Raw genomic sequence first — 20,771 nt, forward strand, 5'->3', positions numbered from 1 at the left:
TGCTCTAAATGGGACTGGGCCAGAAGACATTTGTTCCCTTGTGTCCCTTTATGTCCCCGGCAGGGCTCTTCGTTCTGCCATAAAAATTTCCTGACTGTTCCCCGAGTCTTCAAGGCCAGATGGGGCGGAAGGGCTTTCCGTTCCCTTGCACCCAAAATGTGGAACAAGCTCCCTGATGACCTCAAGGGGCTTGCCTCTCACGCCCTTTTCCGTAAAGCACTTAAGACCTGGCTTTTCCGAGAAGCCTACCCGTGATCTGCCCACCTCTCTCTCAAACAGCTGTTCCATCTCTTAGCGCCTTGATGCCTACGGGTTTAGTTGCGCTTTACAAATCCCAATTCATTCATTCATAGTATATTAGCTGTGTCCCGGAATACCGTCCCCTCCAGATCCTCTATCTCCAGTATAAAATTAGCATATCGAGGGTTCCTGACCATACGTGCCAACATTTTACCTGGCCGCTCCCCTTCCCCATAGTTTCGTGTCACCCAGTGTCTACCCCGAAATCGTGTTTCCCTCTGGGCTGCGTCCATGTATTCAGTGAGCGTCTCTCTAAACTTAACTTGGGCAGCTTTGGTCGGTGCCGTAGCCAGATCAGCTTCCAGCAACTTAAGTTCTGCCTCCAGCTTTCATATTTGGTTGGTGATGTCCTTAAGCACTCCCGACCCTTTTGCTATACAGAAACCACGGAGTGTTACCTTGAATGCCTCCCAAATTATTTCTACACTATTTACCGACCCCTTGTTGCGTGAAAAGAAATCTTCTATTTCATCCCGCAGTTCTTCCGGAAATGCAGCATCCTGCAAGCTAGGGGCGTGCAGTTGCCAAGAACTGCGTGGCACATTATAGTCTGATGAGAACAGCGTGAGCTTCACCGTGGCATGGTCCGAGTACGTCCTAGCCAGGTGTTGCACCCGGTCTATTGCCGGTCCCAATCCACGGGACAGTAACCAATAGTCCAACCTTGCCCATGAAGCAGCTTGTACCGTGTAATGTGTACCTTCCCGTGTGTGTGGATGGGTGTGTCGCCAGATATCAATCAGTTGAGAATCGGCAATTGTACCGTCCAGCAGCTCGCGCACTCTAGTGTAATGATAAGGGGGCGGGTGTGATCTATTCAGACCTGGGTTAAGTGTTACATTAAAATCACCACCCCAAATAATATGACTGGAACCAACTTCAAATATCTTAGCCCATAATGTAGTGTAGAAATGTGGGTCATCAATATTTGGTCCATAGCAGCAAGCCAGCATGACAGACACAGACCCCAGTCTCCCTCACGCCAGGCAGTAGCGGGCCTGCACGTCCCATGATGCCCCTGCCAAGTGAAATGGCACCTTTTTTTATGGGTATCACTGTCCCTCTCGCTTAGGTGGAGTACGAGGAGAAAATTCTGTGCCCCGCCCATTTGCTCACAAAAGTATTGGTACTTTGTGGGGCGAAGTGTGTTTCTTGCAACGTAGCTATGTGTGTCCCTTGTCTCTCTAGCTAAGCCGGAATGTGTCGTTTTGTTCTCGCATCACCCAAGCCCCTGACATTCCATATAGGGATATTCAATTTCCCTACCTCGAAATCAGCCATACTCCTGGACGCCAGTCATCAATGCGCACACCATCCAACAAATACAGGCTTCATCATCTACACCAGTATCTGCTGCTGCTATGTCGCTCTTAGGATGATCAACTACCAAATTGTTTAGCAATCTTACTACACTAAAAAAGATAGCATGTTTCTGAAAACCTGGAATACATAGAACAAAACATACCCCTAGTTCCCCCACCCCCCCACTGAATCAACCCCAACTTGCCAGAAATGCGTACCCACCCACCCCTCCCCCAGCCCCCCTGAACAAAAGAACTATTACAGTCCCTGCATTCTGCATGCAGTGGACAATCTCGGGATCTTTCCCTTTGGGGGCCAGCTCTAGGTGGCATCACAGCAGCCCTTTGCCCATAGAGCACACCGACGCCAGAGCCACTAGGCCCGTCTGGGAAGAGGGTGCCCGGTGAGCTATTATTATAGCACAGTATGGGTCATCATTCAAGTAACATAAACATTCTCCTGCAGCACTGCCTGCAATTAAATGACTCACATGTCCCAACACATAGTTAGAGTGGCCATAGTCTGAAAATATAGTCTCATTGGGAGCCGCCATCTGCCCCATCCAGCAGGGACCGCTGAGAGTCTGCTACGCCACCATCCGATCGATTCATCTTTTTCACTTGCTTAAGGAAATCTTCCACTTGCTGTGGTTTGGTGAAGAACCTCTGTCTGCCCTGGTGTGTGACCCTCAGCCGAGCAGGGTATAAAAGCGCATAGTCAATTTGTGCCTTCCGCAATTTAGTCTTGACATTCAAGAATTTTCGCCGTTCTTCCTGGACTAAGGGTGTGAAATCTGGGTAGATGGAAAATGAGTTCCCGTCATATGTCAGGGTCTGCTTACTCCTTGCAGTGCCACATCACGGTCCCTATAATTCAAAAGTCTCGCTATGATGGGCCTCAGAGTGTTACCAGGCTGAGGACGTGGCCCCAACGATCTGTGTGCACGCTCAACAATAAATTGGTTAGAGAAGGATTCAGGACTGATTCCTGTTAGCAGCATTTTCTCCACGTAGTCCTCAATCTGTACTGTATTGGTCGACACTGGTATGCCTAAAATGCGTATATTATTTCGCCTACTGCGCGCTTCTAAGTCCTCATTTTTTGCAGCTATGACCCTCAAGAGGTTATCCATGCGGGCAAGTTGTATTGTGTGACCAGCGGTCACGTCTTCAGAGTCAGAGATGCGTCTCTCCGTTTCTTTGATCCTGTCTTCATGGCCGTCCACTTTGTGCGCAATAGCATCCATTCTGGACGACATTCTATCAACCTTGTCCACCACGGTGGCAAATCCCTGCCGAACTTTTCGAAGGATATCCTGCACATCAGTAGACTGTCCTGCAATCCCTTCCTGGGCTTCATTCCTCCCAGCCTGTTCCTGGTCATCCTGCGTGTTCCGGGTACCTTTTTTTCCTGCTGCTTCGAAGTTCAGCTTCAGCTGTCTGGTGTCAGGTTTGCCCATTTTGCCCCCAGGTCCGTTGTTCCAGAGTAGCGCATCTTCCAAGCCCTCACCTCACTCCACAGCGCAGGGCGGTCGTGGATTTGTTTCTGGCAGTGCTCTATCTGCAGTACAATACATGCAGAGTGATGCAGCAACGCTCAATCAGCAGGGTTCATCCGATCCAATCTATAGCGATCCAACTGCGCTCTTAGTGCACAGAATGAAGACCCAGCAGGGAAGTCACTTCACTCCTGCCAAGCTACTCAACTTCCAGATATCCAGTGCATGTTCCATACAACACAACAGTGCTGGTGCGGGTCTGTCCCAGTGTTCAAAGCTAGCTGGCTCAAACGGCTATTTTTCCTCCATGTGGGGGGGAGGCAAATAGTCTATCCGGGGGGTGTCTGTCCCGTAAGGGGGGCACTACTCACAGCACCTCGCCTGCAGTCAAGGTTAGTCGATCCGCGGTCCCCTAGAAGGGGAGTGCTCACCAGCGTCCCCTACTCCGCTTCCCTGCCGCCTGTTGGACTTGGCCCTCTTGGCAGGGTCATCCCTGAACTTTTTGCCTTCCTCCAATACTCTCTCTGACCTGTTTTTGTTGGTTTAATGACTCTGGGTACTTTACCACTGCTGACCAGTGCTAACGTGCATATGCTCTCCCAATGTAAAATGTAACTGTGATTGATTTCCATGATTGGTTCATTGGATTTACTGTCAGTCCCCAGTAAAGTGCACCAGGAGTGCCAGGGCTTGTAAATGCCAATACTGCTAGTGGGCCTGCAGCGCTGGTTGCACCACCCACAGAAGCAGCCTTTTAAAATGTATCTAGGGTCTGCCATTGCAGAACCTATGTGCAGTCTGGTACTGTCATGCTGGCTGGGCAAGTGCACACACTTTCCAGCCCCTAAACCTTCCCTTAACTTCATATTAGTCACCCCTATGGTAGGCCCAAGGGCAGGGTGCATTGTAAGTGTAAGGTAGGACATGCTCTGATGTGTGTGGCATGTCCTAATAGTGAATTACAGCCAAATTTGTTTTTCACTATTGTAAGGCTACCTGTTCTCCTAGGCCAAGATGGGCTGCTGGAATTATTACACTCTATAATCCCAGCAGGCTCAGGGAACATGGTAGAAAGTAAAGTTTAGTATGCCTGAACTCAGAATAATAAAATACTTCTTTTAGTAACGTTTATTTTATTATCCTGTGTTTGCAAATGCTACTTTTAGAAAGCTAGCATTTGCTTGCCTAACCATTTCAGCCCGCCTCTGCTTGGATGTGTATCTGGCTGTCTGGGATATGTGAGTGACAGGGCTGGGGGATGACAGGTGGTGAATGCAAGGATTACACCTTAGTGGGAGGTGGGAGTGCCCCTGGACTCTGAATAGGGCTGTGCTCTGCCACCACAATGCTGGCTCCGCCCCCTGGGGAGCGACTGATGACTCAGCCGGCACCTGGCCCTGGAAGGGCGAAGCACTGTCAACAAGGTACTCCTGGTTGCCCCTGTCCACACAATGCTGGCTCCACCTCCTGTGGAGCGTCTGATGTGCCTGCCCCTCACACGGAAAGCAGAAACCAGAGTACACCCAACAAGTGCTCAGAGACTGAATGAAGTTATGCAGAGGCCCCCCTGGCCTGTGAGAACAAAGAAAATGCTGTATAAAAGTAGGAGCCCTGCTCCTTGTAAATCAGAATCCTGTTTCCCACAAAGAACCTCTGCCCAACTAGAAGGAGGAGAAGACGGTGGAAGGACTGGCCTGCTGCTTGCCTTGCTGAGGAAGGAGAGGAAAAGACTTTGAAAAGACTTTGTAGACTTGTGCTTTGAAACATTCTCCAAGGGCTTGTTTGAGCTTGCCCCCTGAACTGAACCCCAGGACTAGTGGGTTCTTGGTGCCTTCGCTCGCTCTCATCTATCCGTGAGCTTTCTCCTGCTGGAGCTGAGACCTTGTGCCCCCTTCGCCCCCTCCTAGGGCCGTGACACCCAGGAGCCTGGCCGCCCGTGTCCTGTGAGAGCCCCACTCGTGCAGAGTCGCTCTCTTCCCCGTGGTCCGGGCCGCCTGCTCCCCTGTTGCCTGCCTGTTAACAGAGTGCGCTGTGTGCCCTCGCTCGCCCCTCCCGCTGGAATTTTCCTGACGAGCGTGATTCATGCCCTGGGCCGCCGCCGGACGTCTCCAGCGTCCCTGGCCGCCCCGCTTCACCCTCTGACCCGGAAAGAGGCCGTGCCGCCCCTGAAGCGCCCCCCCCCCTCCCCCACTACGGACCGTATCGGAGGGGCTGGGCAGCACCTGCCTCCCGAAAGCTACCGCCACTGAGAACCCGAAGGCTCCCCTCGCCACGCACTGAAGGAGTACGTATGGTTCCGACTTCCCTGAACCTGCGGAGCACTCGCTAAAGATATCTTCAACGGGCTCGGGGCCCGCAACTTGTTATTTCCCTGTTCACCGATTATCCCATGGTACGTGCCTACCCCTGCGAAGTGTGCGCGAGGTGTAACTTGCCCAGAGAAGCCTCGGTAAGTATTAGAAGTGTGGAGTGCACAGACGAGGTGCGACTCGTACCCTGGGCCCAGCTTGAAGCACAGCGGCTAAAGCAAACAGCCCCGTACGCCTCGCAGCTGAGAGTGGTACGCGTCGTACACGGGCTCACCCTAGATGCGTGAGTCGCGGTAGGGCCTTGCACGAGTCCCCCGGGAAAGCGCGTGGAAGTGCTACGAAGCGTCTCCTGAGCCCCAGAGAGGCCTCAAGGGGCTAAGGGCACTTGGAAAGTCAACAAGAGACTAAAAGAACTATTTTAAAGTAAATTGGAGCTAAGAAGAACCATTGTTTTGAACCAGAACTAAGAAGAAAAGCTTGCCTATTTACAACCTGTGACCTAAACCTAAAAACGTTATTATTGGTCTTGTGATAAGTCTGATCTGCATATACATATATATTTTTACATAAAAGGAACGTATTTTTATATATCTACAGCCTGGTGTCCATTTGTGGGGGGATTGGTACATTTTACTGTGTGTGTTATTACAAGTGCTTAACTCAACAACGCCTGAAGAATAGCCTTGGCTGCTCACGCCACGCACTTAGAGGGTGAGCAAGGGTAATTCTAAGGGGTCATCCTTCGCCCTGACTTAGAGGAGAGGGTCCCTGCTTGTCACAAGTGAATATTTGCGCCAACCAGAGGCCCCCAATTCTAACATTGGACGCAGCGGTGAGGATTTGAGAATTTGCATTTGTAGTTGACATACAGTGAATTGCTGATCACCACATAGTGAGAGCAGACCTGTAACACAGCCACAGGTTTCCATTTCTATAATTTTGCTGGGAGATCTCCATGTGTTTTTGAAGACGTCATGCCTGGTTCAGTGAGGATGGAAAAAGCAGCAACCAGATGTCTGTAGCCAGAGGAGCTGGCAGACAGGGCAGCAGACAGGGCACATGCAATGGAGATGGCAAAGTTAGCTGGACAAATAGAATTGGAAAAGCAAAAATTGGCAATGGAAGCACAAAAATGCCAAAGAGCTCACTACTTGAGGATGAGAGAACTTGATTTGGAGCTTGAAGCCAGGAGGGCTTCAGCCTAACATCCAGAGATTTGTGTAGCTCGCAGATTGAGCTTTGCTGAGTTGGAGGTGGAGTCCAGCTCAGCTGGTGGCAGCAACATCCAGGTATCTAGTGCTGACAGCATAGTGCGCGCACCTAGAGATATGGCACCTGACTTGGAGGGGGTTAACTTACACCAGGAGGTTCAAGGGCATGCGGTAGCTCTAGTAGTGCGCAGCGTCCCTGAAGGGAATAGGGTGGCTGGCTTAGGAGTTCATGGTCCAAGTGGTGGGAGGGATTCCCCCATGGTTGAGGTCCTGGTGGGTGAGTGGAAATACCGCCCAGAAGAGTGTGGGTTGTGTGACAGAGACAGTCCGCTACTGTCTGGCCAGTCTCAGAAGAATGGTGTGGAGTATGTGTGTGAGGCACTGGATGGAGAGGTGGAGGATAGTGTGGTTAACCCTGCTAGGGGGCTGTGTGATCCAATTGTGGGAGAGCATACTTTAAGTCCCAGTTTTCCAGAGCTATGCCAACACCTGTTTGAGAGTGAGTTCTCTGACCCTAGGGAGCTCACATTGGAGGCAGACCTTGTGGTGGATTCCAGAGGGTCTGGAGAGGCATTGGGGTGTGATCCTGTGGGGAGTGGCTCAGGTATCCTCCAGCCCAGAGTGGTGGGAGTGTCGCAGAGTAGCCCAGCTAGGTCCTGTAGTAGTGAGAGGGGAGTAGGGCCTCACTTCCTGTCCTTAAGGGGAAGGAGTGAGAATGGGTTTTGTCCCGGTAGTGCCCCACCTCAGTCTCAGAGCCTGGATGGTTCTTTAAGGGAACACCGGGTGGGGAGCCTAGGCTGTCCGGATGAGTCACCCTCTGAGGGGGATCCCCCAGTGGCTAGAGAACGTGCAGGCTCTGTAAGCAGAGCTCCAGTAGTTCTGGTGTCTGGCAGTACCACTCCAGTTGTGAGGGTGCAGAGGTCCAGATGGAGGGGCGAGAGGGGGAAAGTGTCCCCAGTGGAAGAACCAGTGGGTCAGGGACCAGCTAGAAGGGCTGCGTCCCCAGGAAATGACCATGGGGACACCACTTCTGTCCTGGGGGATCTTCCCGCACTGTCAGAGGGACAGGGGTTTGGAGATCTGCGCCAGGCAGACTGTCGCACGACACATGAGCTATGTGCCACCCTCGGGGGGGCATGCGTGCTCCCCGGGAAGTCCTGGTGCGCCAGGCAAGTGTTCAACGGCAGGGTTGGGTCCCTGAGTTGGAGAGCCAGGTGCAGGTGTTTTCTGACCTGGAGGGTGGGACCACTGTAATCAGTGACCTGACCCATGTCACTTCTAGGGGTACCACTCCAGTGGGGAGTGGGCAGTACTCTGGAAGGGGGTGCAGAGGGAGGGAGTCCTTGCCTCTGACCCCAGTGCAGTTTGAGGGTTTAGACCCTAAAATAGAGGGCCAGGTGCAGGGTGTCCCCCCTGACCTGGTGCCCCAGTTGCAGGATAGCACCCCTGAACTGGTGGGAGAATTGTGCAGATCACCTGCCACAGGTGCCCTGACAATTCTGGGAGGGGGTACCACTCCAGGTGGGAGGGTACAGAGCCCCAAGGAGGAGGACCGGGTGTGGGAGAGCCCACACCAGTCTTTGGTCCAGCCGCCAGGTACAGGCCTGGGGCTGGTGGGTCAGTGCCAGGATATCGTACCTGGACTGACAGAAGAGAGAATAGACAAAAGGTGCCAAGCACATGGGGCTACTGCCCCCCACTCTCTGAGGCCACAGAGGTTTGGGAGCCCGAAGAGGCATGAGGCCTGGGTCTCAGCCCTGACTACTGTCAGTGGCCACTGTGATTTGATGACTATCTGTTGGGACACACCTATGAGCAAGTTAAGATTAGATGCTGCACAGGTGGTGTCCACAGAGGAAGAGAAGGATGCCCCATGGCTTGGCTTGGTGGACCCTGAGTATGGACAGAGGATTTGAAATAGGTTGAGATTGGCGTAGAACTGGAATGTGCCCCTTCTCTTGCGGGCCAGGTCCATGTTCTATCGCCCAAAGCAGGGAAGCCCGTCACAGTGGTGATTGGTCTACCCTGCGTTTTGGCTGGAAGGGGGTTGTGTTGGACTTGGCCCTCTTGGCAGGGTCATACCTGAACTTTTTGCCTTCCTCCAATACTCTCCCTGACCTGTTTTTGTTGGTCTAATGACTCTGGGCACTTTACCACTGCTGACCAGTGCTAAAGTGCATATGCTCTCCCAATGTAAAATGTAACTGTGATTGATTTCCATGATTGGTTCATTGGATTTACTGTCAGTCCCCAGTAAAGTGCACCAGGAGTGCCAGGGCTTGTAAATGCCAATACTGCTAGTGGGCCTGCAGCGTTGGTTGCACCACCCACAGAAGCAGCCTTTTAAAATGTATCTAGGGTCTGCCATTGCAGAACCTGTGTGCAGTCTGGTACTGTCATGCTGGCTGGGCAAGTGCACACACTTGCCAGCCCCTAAACCTTCCCTTAACTTCATATTAGTCACCCCTATGGTAGGCCCAAGGGCAGGGTGCATTGTAAGTGTAAGGTAGGACATGCTCTGATGTGTGTGGCATGTCCTAATAGTGAATTACAGCCAAATTCGTTTTTCACTATTGTAAGGCTACCTGTTCTCTTAGGCCAAGATGGGCTGCTGGAATTATTACACTCTATAATCCCAGCAGGCTCAGGGAACATGGTAGAAAGTAAAGTTTAGTATGCCTGAACTCAGAATAATAAAATACTTCTTTTAGTAAAGTTTATTTTAATATCCTGTGTTTGCAAATGCTACTTTTAGAAAGCTAGCATTTGCTTGCCTAACCATTTCAGCCCGCCTCTGCTTGGATGTGTATCTGGCTGTATGGGATATGTGAGTGACAGGGCTGGGGGATGACAGGTGGTGAATGCAAGGATTACACCTTAGTGGGTGGTGGGAGTGCCCCTGGACTCTGAATAGGGCTGTGCTCTGCCACCACAATGCTGGCTCCGCCCCGTGGGGAGCGACTGATGACTCAGCCGGCACCTGGCCCAGGAAGGGCGAAGCACTGTCAACAAGGTACTCCTGGCTGCCCCTGTCCACACAATGCTGGCTCCGCCTCCTGTGGAGCGCCTGATGTGCCTGCCCCTGCCCCTGACACTGAAAGCAGAAACCAGAGTACACCCAACAAGTGCTCAGAGACTGAATGAAGTTATGCAGAGGCCCCCCTGGCCTGTGAGAACAAAGAAAATGCTGTATAAAAGTAGGAGCCCTGCTCCTTGTAAATCAGAATCCTGTTTCCCACAAAGAACCTCTGCCCAACTAGAAGGAGAAGAAGACGCTGGAAGGACTGGCCTGCTGCTTGCCTTGCTGAGGAAGGAGAGGAAAAGACTTTGAAAAGACTTTGTAGACTGGTGCTTTGAAACATTCTCCAAGGGCTTGTTTGAGCTTGCCCCCTGAACTGAACCCCAGGACTAGTGGGTTCTTGGTGCCTTCGCTCGCTCTCATCTATCCATGAGCTTTCTCCTGCTGGAGCTGAGACCTTGTGCCCCCTTCACCCCCTCCTAGGGCTGTGACACCCAGGAGCCTGGCCACCCGTGTCTTGTGAGAGCCCCGCTCGTGCAGAGTCGCTCTCTTCCCCGTGGACCGGGCCGCCTGCTCCCCTGTTGCCTGCCTGTTAACGGAGTGTGCTGTGTGCCCTCGCTCGCCCCTCCCGCTGGAATTTTCCTGACGAGCGTGATTTATGCCCCGGGCCGCCGCCGGACGTCTCCAGCGTCCCTGGCCGCCCCGCTTCACTCTCTGACCCGGAAAGAGGCCGTGCCGCCCCTGAAGCACCCCCCCCCCCCAGTACGGACCGTACCGGAGGGGCTCGGCCGCACCTGCCTCCCGAAAGCCACCGCCACTGAGAACTCGAAGGCTCCCCTCGCCGCGCACTGAAGGAGTGCGTATGGTTCCGACTTCCCTGAACCTGCGGAGCACTCGCTAAAGATATCTTCAACGGGCTCGGGGCCCGCAACTTGTTATTTCCCCATTCACCGATTATCCCAAGGTACGTGCCTACCCCTGCGAAGTGTGCGCGAGGTGTAACTTGCCCAGAGAAGCCTTGGGACGTATTAGAAGTGTGGAGTGCACAGATGAGGTGCGACTCGTACCCTGGGCCTGGCTTGAAGCACAGCGGCTAAAGCAAACAGCCCCGTACGCCTCGCAGCTGAGAGTGTTACGCGTCGTACACGGGCTCACGCTAGATGCGTGAGTCGCGGTAGGGCCTTGCACGAGTCCCCCGGGAAAGCGCGTGGAAGCGCTACAAAGCATCCCCTGAGCTCCCAGAGAGGCCTCAAGGGGCTAAGGGCACTTGGAAAGTCAACAAGAGACTAAAAGAACTATTTCAAAGTAAATTGGACCAAGAAGAACCATTGTTTTGAACCAGAACTAAGAAAAAAAGCTTGCCTATTTACAACCTGTGACCTAAACCTAAAAACGTTATTTTTGGTCTTGTGATAAGTCTGATCTGCATATACATATATATTTTTACATAAAAGGAACATATTTTTATATATTTACACATTTGTGGGGGGATTGGTACATTTTACTGTGTGTGTTATTACAAGTGCTTAACTCAACAACGCCTGAAGAATAGCATTGGCTGCTCACGCCACGCACCTAGAGGGTGAGCAAGGGTAATTCTAAGGGGTCATCCTTCGCCCTGACTTAGAGGAGAGGGTCCCTGCTTGTCACAAGTGAATACTTGTGCCAACCAGAGACCCCCAATTCTAACACCGCCCCTTCCACAAAATGGCACACAGGTTCTCCCTATGAGCTGGAGTTATAAGGTATTCAGTGTGAGAAGTTAGCCTGGCATATGATGTCCACTAGTTCTAGTGGGCACCTTGTACCAGTCTAATCGACCCTTATTGATGGTGGTTGTAAAGTCAACCTTATAGAAAGCTATCCTAGTGGTAGCATGGACCAGCAGTCATCAGGCTAAGACTTCAGAGAGCGCATTAAGCAAGTTGTTTTACCAATTATAATCCCTTGAGTACCAAATGAAAGGACACCACACAAGGTATATATCAAATATATATGTATTTATTCTAAACACAACCCCTCTGCACTCTTTATGAGGTCAGAGGTAAAAGTACAATACAAGTTAATAGGCATACGATAAGTTGCACAGTATACGTTTTGCCCTAGGGGCCTCACAAACCATATACTAAAATAGTGGTATAAGAACCACGTCTGAGATAAAAAGCAGGCCTAGGGAATCGCTGGGGCTTCTAGGAACAACCAAGGGTTAGGAAGTAGGAGGCCCACGGGAAACACTTGCAGTGTCTAAACACAGCCGCGAGTTACTATTGACTTTCTATGGGAAACAAACAAGTTACAAATTTACAACTTAAGGATACTTCCGGATGGACTACGTTGAAACCCTTTTAGACTTAGACACTAGGAGTGCCAATACCCTCGAGACTACCAGAGTACTCGTGTTACCTCACCCACGGAAGCCGGGTGCATAGGTGTCTTTTTAAGTCGGGTTTCGTCGTCGATTTCAATGGAGAGCTGCAAAGAAGTGCTGCAGGCGACCAGAGGAAAAGTGTCCGGGTTGATACAAGGGTAGATCAAAGATCTGAAGAACCTGAAAGCAGAACGGACAGAGTCTGGGTCACTTACCAGTGACCAGGATGGCGATGGAAAGCTGCCAGCCAATGTCGGGTGATTTCAGGTGAAAAGGTGAAGCTTGTCTCTTCGGCCATGAGGTCCAGGAGGTGTCGATGACAACCAGGAGCTGGATTCCAGCTGTCCAACAAAGGATCTGGTTGACTGCGGTGTCGGTATCTGTATTGGACCCAACAAGCCTTGGCAAACACAATCCACGCACAATGTCAAGATTGGCTTTGGTGCAGACCAGCAAGATATGTGGTACTTCTTCTTTGTAGGGAAACTGGAGCAAGCCTGGAGCAACCAGGAAATCAAGTTAGATTTAAAATGGAGTCTTCAGGGGGCTCACTAGCCAATGGACTAGGAACCAGGAAGATGCGTTGAGCTGAAATGCAAGAGCAGGCCCCACGGGACACTCGTGGAGTGTGGAGGCCTGCGTATCAGTGCAAATAGTGCTCGGGGCTGGGGCTTCAAGTACCCCAATGCACAACTGCGAGATACCTCAGGAGTCGATGCAGTTAGCAAAATGCAGGATGTCCAGGAGTTCTGGTCCCACGTCTCTCATATCTGCCACGGGTCTCAGCTTTGCTGTGAGCGAAGGTCAGGGTCAGAGCTGTCCGGAAGTCTGTGTCCTGTGTCACAGATTCTTCGGGATCTGGCAGGAGCCTCGAAATGCAGACCGGCAAAGTTGCTTGTGGTGCCTGTTTGAACAGGGTGGTCACTCCTTGACCACAAGGGAGATGTCTTCTGTCTTCCAGTCAAAATGGAATGTCGAAGGTCCAGGATATATGTTTCAAAGTTTCGTCCAGGGTAATCTAAAGTCCTAGGGACACAGCTGCTATACTTATACTAAGTTTAGGGGTTGGACTACCTGTAAGGTCTCTCCTATGGGTGGACCTGGGAAGGGGGTGGGTACACCCCTTTCCCTTTGTCCAGTTTTGCGCCAGAGCTGGGGATGAGTGCCCCAGCAACCGGTTTGAACTGGGAAATGCATGGAGCACCTAGTGTGCCCCAGGCAGTGTTTGGAAAGCATTCACTGAATGCAGCCCTCCCTGCCCCAATACACAAAAGCCTGTCTGGGGAGGTGCCAGCACCTCCTTGGACAGGAAACCTATTGTCCAAGCCTCCCCTGCCGTAGTTCCGTCCAGCAGCAGGAGGGCATACTCGTGTCTGTGGCAGCATCATCTATTTTGTGATGCTGAGGCTCTGTTTAACTTTAACCGGGTTTACCAGTACCTACATGTCTTCTCCCTCTAGAAGGGTGGAATGCTACCCCCGCTGCCAGGACTGGCAAGGGGGTAGTATTCCAAAGTGTTTGACACCTTACACGACATGTTTTGATAAAGCCAAACCAAAGTTAGCATTAACTGCGAGGATTATAATGCACTTAAGAGTATATGGTATGGCTATATCATAAAAAGGCTATAAGGAGATGGCTCCGAAAGCTGCAGAGGGGCTCAGCTCATGCTAGGGTACCCTCTCACATAAAACCAAGCACTCTACCACCAGGATTGTCGAGGTCTGCCATAGGAGTGGCTGATAGGTGTATATGTGTCTATATATGAATATAGATATAGGTATACTATATCTAAGTAAGGGGGTATACACCACCTTACCCAGGCTGTGTGAACAGACCTGTGGTGGCAGTTTGGCAGGCAAACCAGGGGTGGCACAATACATGCTGCAGCCCCTGGTAGGCCTATGGTGCAACTATGCCCTGGGTACCTAGGGTACACTATACAGGGGCTTACAAGGGTGACCCAGTAACCAATCTGGTATGTACCTAAAGTACATGGTATCAATTTAGAGAGAGCACAGCTAGGTTGTGGGCCTGATTAGCAGGGCCACAGCCAGACTAAAGTCGAAAAACCAGAGAATCACCGCAAAAAGTGGGGGTAACCATAGGAAGCAGACTCTACGCTCCTACGTGCAGTCGGCAGTCTTCAGGTGTGCAACAAGGTATAAAGCTGTCCCGGGGCTCATGCATGCCTCCCTTACCCTACACCTCCAATTTGGTAGTGGCACGCTCTTCAGACGCTAGCGGCTCGCGAGGTGCAGCGGCTGCGGCGTTGTAACTTAGCGACGCCACGCTATCCTCCAGTGCCGCGAGCGGGGCAGGCACTTCCCTCCGCCGGCTCCAGGCCCGAGTCACTCACCACCCGGGAGTCCCCCGCCATTCTCCGCCCGCCTCCACCGACACCACCAGCAACATCGCTCCGTCCGGGCACACAAGTAATCAGTATTGCCCGCCGCAGCCTCCACCAGCCACTTTCAACATTCGCGGGGGGGGAATAGAGCCGCCGCATCTCCCTCACCTTCCGATGTTCTCCCCGCAGCCTAGGTGCCTCTCGTTCAGCCTCTGGCTAGAGTATTCACTGTGTCCGATCCAGGCCCATACACAGCACCGTCCCGCCTCCCGGGCCCGGCTACAATAGCCCAGAACAGGTGCAAAAAATGGCCGATGCTCCTGATTTTTCCTACGGAGGAGCAGGCAGGCTAGGTCTTGCAATTGGCGGCCTCAAACACTGCAGATGACACCATATGGCAGGATATTTTTAAGGATATTAACACCGGGCGGCAGGAGCCTCACATCAGCGCAGCCATCTTGCACGTGCGCCACCTAGTGCCCCCTCAGCGGGTCAAACTTGAGCCATTTCTTTCAGCAACCACCCTAGTGGATAAGGGGGTTCCTCAGGGCTCCATCCTAAGCCCTACTTTGTTCAACATATACGTGGCCCCCTGTCTGTCATTATAAGGTCTTGTGGCTTTGAGACGATCTCATATGCAGACAACACACAGGTGATTATTCCATTTGAATCGGATCCTGTGGTCACTAGAACGAAGTTTAAAACCTGTATGTTGAACATAGCGGCTTGGATGAGGGACAATTTCCTCCAGCTCAACTCCAACAAGACGGAGATTTTCCTATGTGTTAAAGCAGAAGAACTATGGACACCAGATTGGTGGCCTTCGGAAATGGGGCATTCTCCTTCCCCCACAAAGCAGGCCAGGAATCTGGGAGTCCCACTGGGCAGCAAACTATCCTCTAAAGGTCATGTAAAGTCACTGTCTAGTTCCTGTTTTGGGATCCTACAAATGCTAAGGAAATTTTTCCTTGGATCCCTCTGGATGCAAGAAAGACTATCATCCAGTCGTTGATTGTGAGTAGGCTGGACTATGGGAACGCCCTATTGCTCGGGGCTAGAGAAGAACTCTTCTCTAGGATCAAAGTACTGCAGAACACCGCAGCAAGAATGGCTTTGGATAAGCCTATACTTACCCCGTCCCCTCCCCTTCTGCAATCCCTACATTGGCTGCCTGTCAAGAAGAGAGCAGTCTTTAAACTTCTGATCCTGGTATTTAAGGCAAGGCAAGGCCTGGGCCCGGTATACCTAAGAAAGAAGGTGAGAGTGTATGTGCCGGGCGTCAATTAAGGTCCAGCAACCAAAACCTTCTAGCCCCGTGCAAAATTAACAAAGCTAGAATGGGAGGACGGGCTTTTTCATATCTGGCCCGCTTCCATTGGAATAGGCTACCGGAAGAAATGCGGGGCTGTACATCTTTGGTTTACTTCAAAAAGAGTCTATAGACCTGGCTGTTTTAGAAGCCTAGGCCGGCCGAGGTGACTGTTTTTTCTGTACTGCCAGGCGCCGAGAGATTCCCCTTTGGGTGATTTGTTGCGCTATATAAATGTTAAATAAAAAAATAATTTAAAAAATGAATAAAATAATTAAATAATAAGGGAGCTTGAGGAGAGATTTTATTCTACTGGTGATCTAGAGGCTGTTGGCCTCTTGAAGGCCAAACTACTACACTTTTCTGAGGAGGCGCAGCGGGAGGTTAAGTTCCTTGGGAGGTATGCGGAGGCAAGGCGATACGGGGAGGGGGATAGGCCGGGACGCACATTAGCTGGTATGATTAGACCGCCTAGATCCACCACGTTTATCCATGAAATACACACTGCACTAGGCACCACTGTAGAGCCCAAGTAGAAATTCTAAATGCTTTCTCCACTTTTTACTCCCACCTCTATACTGCCAGCCAGGATACATGTCCAGAGGGGCTGCAGTAATTTCTGGACTTAATTGCATTGGTTTGGTTCAATAACAACCACAGAGAATATATGGATCTCCCGTTCACTGCAGAAGATGTTGCCCAAGATATAAAAAGCTTGCTGCTTGATAATGCCCCTGGACCTGACGGTCTGACCACATCTTTTTACAAAATATATGTTGAGGAATTGGCACCTAAGCTGCTGGCGGTATATGAAGAGGCTCTGGAGGGGGGATATTGCCTAAATCTATGAGAGAAGCCATGATTATTACTTTGTTAAAGCCTGGAAAACCAGAATCGGAGGTTGATTCATACAGACCACTGTCGATGATAGATGTGGACGTTAAAATCCTTGTCAAGCTGATCGCTAATTGGCTACAACCATTGCTCCCATGATTGCGCTCCCAGATCAGTCAGGGTTCATCCCGGAAAGGTCAACCTCTCACAACCTACAAACTATTTTCACTGTCTTACACTATTTGCACCCAAAGGTTCACGCTGCAGTGGTGTTTTTAGACGCCACCAAAGTATTCAACACACTCAAATGGCCATATCTCTTTGCCATACTGGGTCGTATGTGATTCAGCCCACTCGTCATTAACCGCATACGGCTATTATAAACCTTGTCCAGCACCTGGATCAGGGTGAACTAATTATTGTCTGATCCCTTCCCCATATTGCGCGGCACAAGGCAGGGCTGTCCTCTATCCCCGCTGTTGTTTGCGATAGCAATGGAGCCCCTGGCGGCCCGTATCCGGCAACACCACACAGCACAAGGTATAGGGTTTAGTACCAGGAGCCTGCTCATATCAATATATGTCGATGATGTGACTCTTTATCTCGTCAACCCGGAGGAGAACCTAGACCCAATCCTGAGGGAGTTTATTCGGTTTGGAGGCCTGGCCAGCATTGTTGTTAATTGGGCAAAATCAGTGGTATTTCCCCTAGCGGATTGCATGCCACGAGTATATTCCGAATACCCTTTAAAATGGGAGGCGGAGGAGGTCAAATATCTGGGTATATGGATCAGTCGGGATACGCAGGAGGTATGGAATTTGAACTATGGGCGGGCTGTTGTAAGGTTGGAAGAAAAAGTTAAGATATGGTTTAAGTTGCCGTTGTCCCCAGCTGGGAGGATAGCATTAGCTAAAATGGTCATTTTGCCCAAATTTCTATATCTATTTGTAAATATTCCGATCCCACTCACTTTGCACTTTTTCACCACTCTCAAGTCGCAACTCATTTCCCTAGCATGGGCGGGTGGACAAGCTAGGACATCCTTGGACATGCTGACACTCCCGCTGCAACAGGGGGGCGTTGGGAGCTCCGGACATGCACCTGTATGCACTCTGCGCTCAGGCTCAATTCTTGCATTTTTGGGTGCATCCAACACCTTTTCAGCCCCATGTGGCTGTAGAGCTTGATGCAGTTGCACCTGTTCCGCTTACAATGGCCATCTATAGACCGTTGCAGCGCCCCCGTGGAGATATAGACACCACCGGAGCGCTGCTTTGGGCATGGGATGAGCTGCGTAGATGGGGGGGGAATCCCAGTGCTGTACGCTCCCTCTGTACCGCTGGCTCAGAACCCAATGATGCCCTGCGTAGGAGATGGAATTAGTAAGACATTAGTACAGAAAATGCAACTCCACACCTTCTCTGATTTGTTCCCCAATAATGAATTCAGACCACCTCCGACTGCAGACGAGGACCAGATGGTACCCTTTTCCGAGCTATACCTATACCATAAGCCACGAGCGGCCTGTCGGGCTCTTTGTAGGGACTTCCCTGAAGCCCCTCCAGTTCTGCCTGTGCTGGAAAACCTGCTGATATCCCCCTCCCCCCGCAAACTCGTAACACAACTTTACACGCACATGCAAAACACTGCCCCTTTGGTGCGGTCTAAATCCCTCCAATATTGGAACAAAGACCTTTCCACCCCATTAACTGAAGCACAGTGGGAATTTTGCTGTGGACAGCTGAAAGAGCTATCTCCCAACTACAAACTCCGATTGAGCCATTTCAAATATTTGCACAGATTTTATAGAACACCCATAGGCTTGTATCGTATGGGGCTACGGGAAGATGAGAGTTGTTGGCATTGCAAATATTCCCCTGCTTCATTTTTACACGTAGCTTGGGACTGTCCAGTGATAGCGGATTATTGGTCCAGAGTTTTTACTACAGAGAGCCAAATTGTTGGGGATGTCAGAGGCCCCCTCTCCCGTCCTAGGTCACCCCACCTAAGCTGCGCAAGCTACATGCTCTGCTTCTATTACATGCTAAGTGTCAAATTGCGGTGCACTGGGGTAGGAGGAGGGCACCATCGATTAAGGGTTGGATTACTGATGTCACCTATTGACACACACAGTTAAATATTTTCCGGGGAGCTTGCCCCCCCCCCACACTTCCCGGCCTCGTGACATCTGGGGCCCATTCCTAACATGGGTTCAGGGACAAAACTTATTTGCTGAGACGGAGCAAACTGGCGACATGCAGGCTGCGGAATAGATATGTAGGGCAAGTGGATACTCTACGCTCTTAGGCGGATCCCCGCTCTCAACGCCTCGAGGATTGTGGGGATAATTGTATATATCAGATTAGGAGGATTGGATAAATCCCGTAATGTACTATGTTGTTCTGGACTCTGTAAGCTTACATTCTTATATACTGATGTCAAAGAGCATTTGGATTTATGTAATTAGTGTTTTCATGAATCAAAGGTGCAAGCGCGATGTGACCAAAGATTGTATTATGTGACAATGTATGTACTGTACCTAAGCCACATTTTGTATTGCTATAACAACCAACTGGCCTGTTCGTCGTTGAAATGTTTTGTATTTGCATAAAATATCAATAAAAAAATAAAATAATGCAACATTATTCCTGATACAAAATAATATTTATTATAAGAATGTTGATGTTGTTCAAAATGAGATATATGTACAAGATGACAAATCCCCATCAAGTGGACAGATAGAAAAAGTGGTTGTATCCAGATCAGAAGAAATGTATTAACACTATAGCATCCGTCCTCTACATTTAAAAGAAGTAATCGATTTGAAATTAAAATATTTCAAATGAAGCAAGTAATAGCAACTCCCATGAGTGTGAGGGAGAAATCTTTAGAAGCTCACTGTTTTCCACAACTCTTCCCCACTCTAAAATGTGGATGTTTTAATGACTGCCCTATACAGATACCAGCATCTGAATACTAGCCAAAAAGAGTATAATAAAAAAATCCAAGATTTTGGCAGTGTATTCCCTACATATTTCATCTTCTATTTGAAAGTGACTTGTGTGGACTTTCATATGTGGTTATCCATATATTGAAGACAGGACATCTTCTACTAAATATTTCTGCAAGGTAATTCATTCACAAATTTCATGGTAGGGAGGAACATTTGGAATATATCTCATATATTTTTATGGCGTGCCAACGTGGCACCAACAAGTATTGTAATCATCGTCACGAGGAACTCAAACGCATGTTGAGAAACCAAGGAGCATCTACTTGGTTTCTAACACTCAGTTGAGCTGAGAATGCGTGGGATGACCTACTTAAATTCTTGTGAGAAGCAAATTCTAACATAAAGGATATCATAGTAAAAACAGCTGGAGAGCTTTGTTCCTTTGAATCCTGTCAATGTTTGCAGATATTTTAAACAGAGATTTGAAGATATGATGTTTTTATCTACAATGACCCAAATCCTCCTCTTGGAAAAGTAACTGATTTCTTTTGGCGAAAAGAGTGCCAAGCAAGAGGTGTTCCTTATATACACTCACTGTTATGGATAAAGGATGCACCAACATTTAGGAAAATTGTAATGAGTTTGTCCTGTCTTTCATCAAACAGTATGTTACATCTGCCATCCCAAAACATGGTGTTAAAAACACCTTTAGACAACAGATTTTATGGTTTCAAAACCATAGATGTGGAATATATTGCTGATGAAAATACAGATGCAAAGGAAAATGTATTCAAGCTGCCGTTTTGGATTCCCATGACCTGTCATTCCACAAGGATAAGTAAACAGCTTCTTCTCAGCAGTAACACATATAATAACTCTAAAATCACCCAAAACACATACAACCTAAGGAGAACAGAAACTTCAAAGTATATAAATGACTGGAATCCAGTTTAAAAATGTGGAATGCAAACATGTATATTTAGTTACTTGCAGATAAATCAATTGCTGCTGCACGTTATGTCTCATCATACATTACAAAATCAGGGAATTCAGAGATGAAAGAGATGTGAGAGGAGATTTCTGTGGAAAAGAGTCTCAGCAAGAAACTGTATACCTACAGCTTGAAGATGCTTTCTCATAGAGAGATAAGATCCTATAAGTGCTTGGATCGGTTGAGCTCAGCCAGTTTGTTCTCAAAGTCAAGAGGAATTGTTTGGGCAAGCTTAGGCCTAGCCAGCACATGGAACAGAATGTCGAAATGGGTTTCCAGAAATTCAATATTTAGCAGAGTTTGACCCAGAAAGTACTGATATTGTCA

Source organism: Lissotriton helveticus, chromosome 12, assembly GCF_964261635.1.
Source record: "Lissotriton helveticus chromosome 12, aLisHel1.1, whole genome shotgun sequence".
NCBI classification, from domain to species: domain Eukaryota; kingdom Metazoa; phylum Chordata; class Amphibia; order Caudata; family Salamandridae; genus Lissotriton; species Lissotriton helveticus.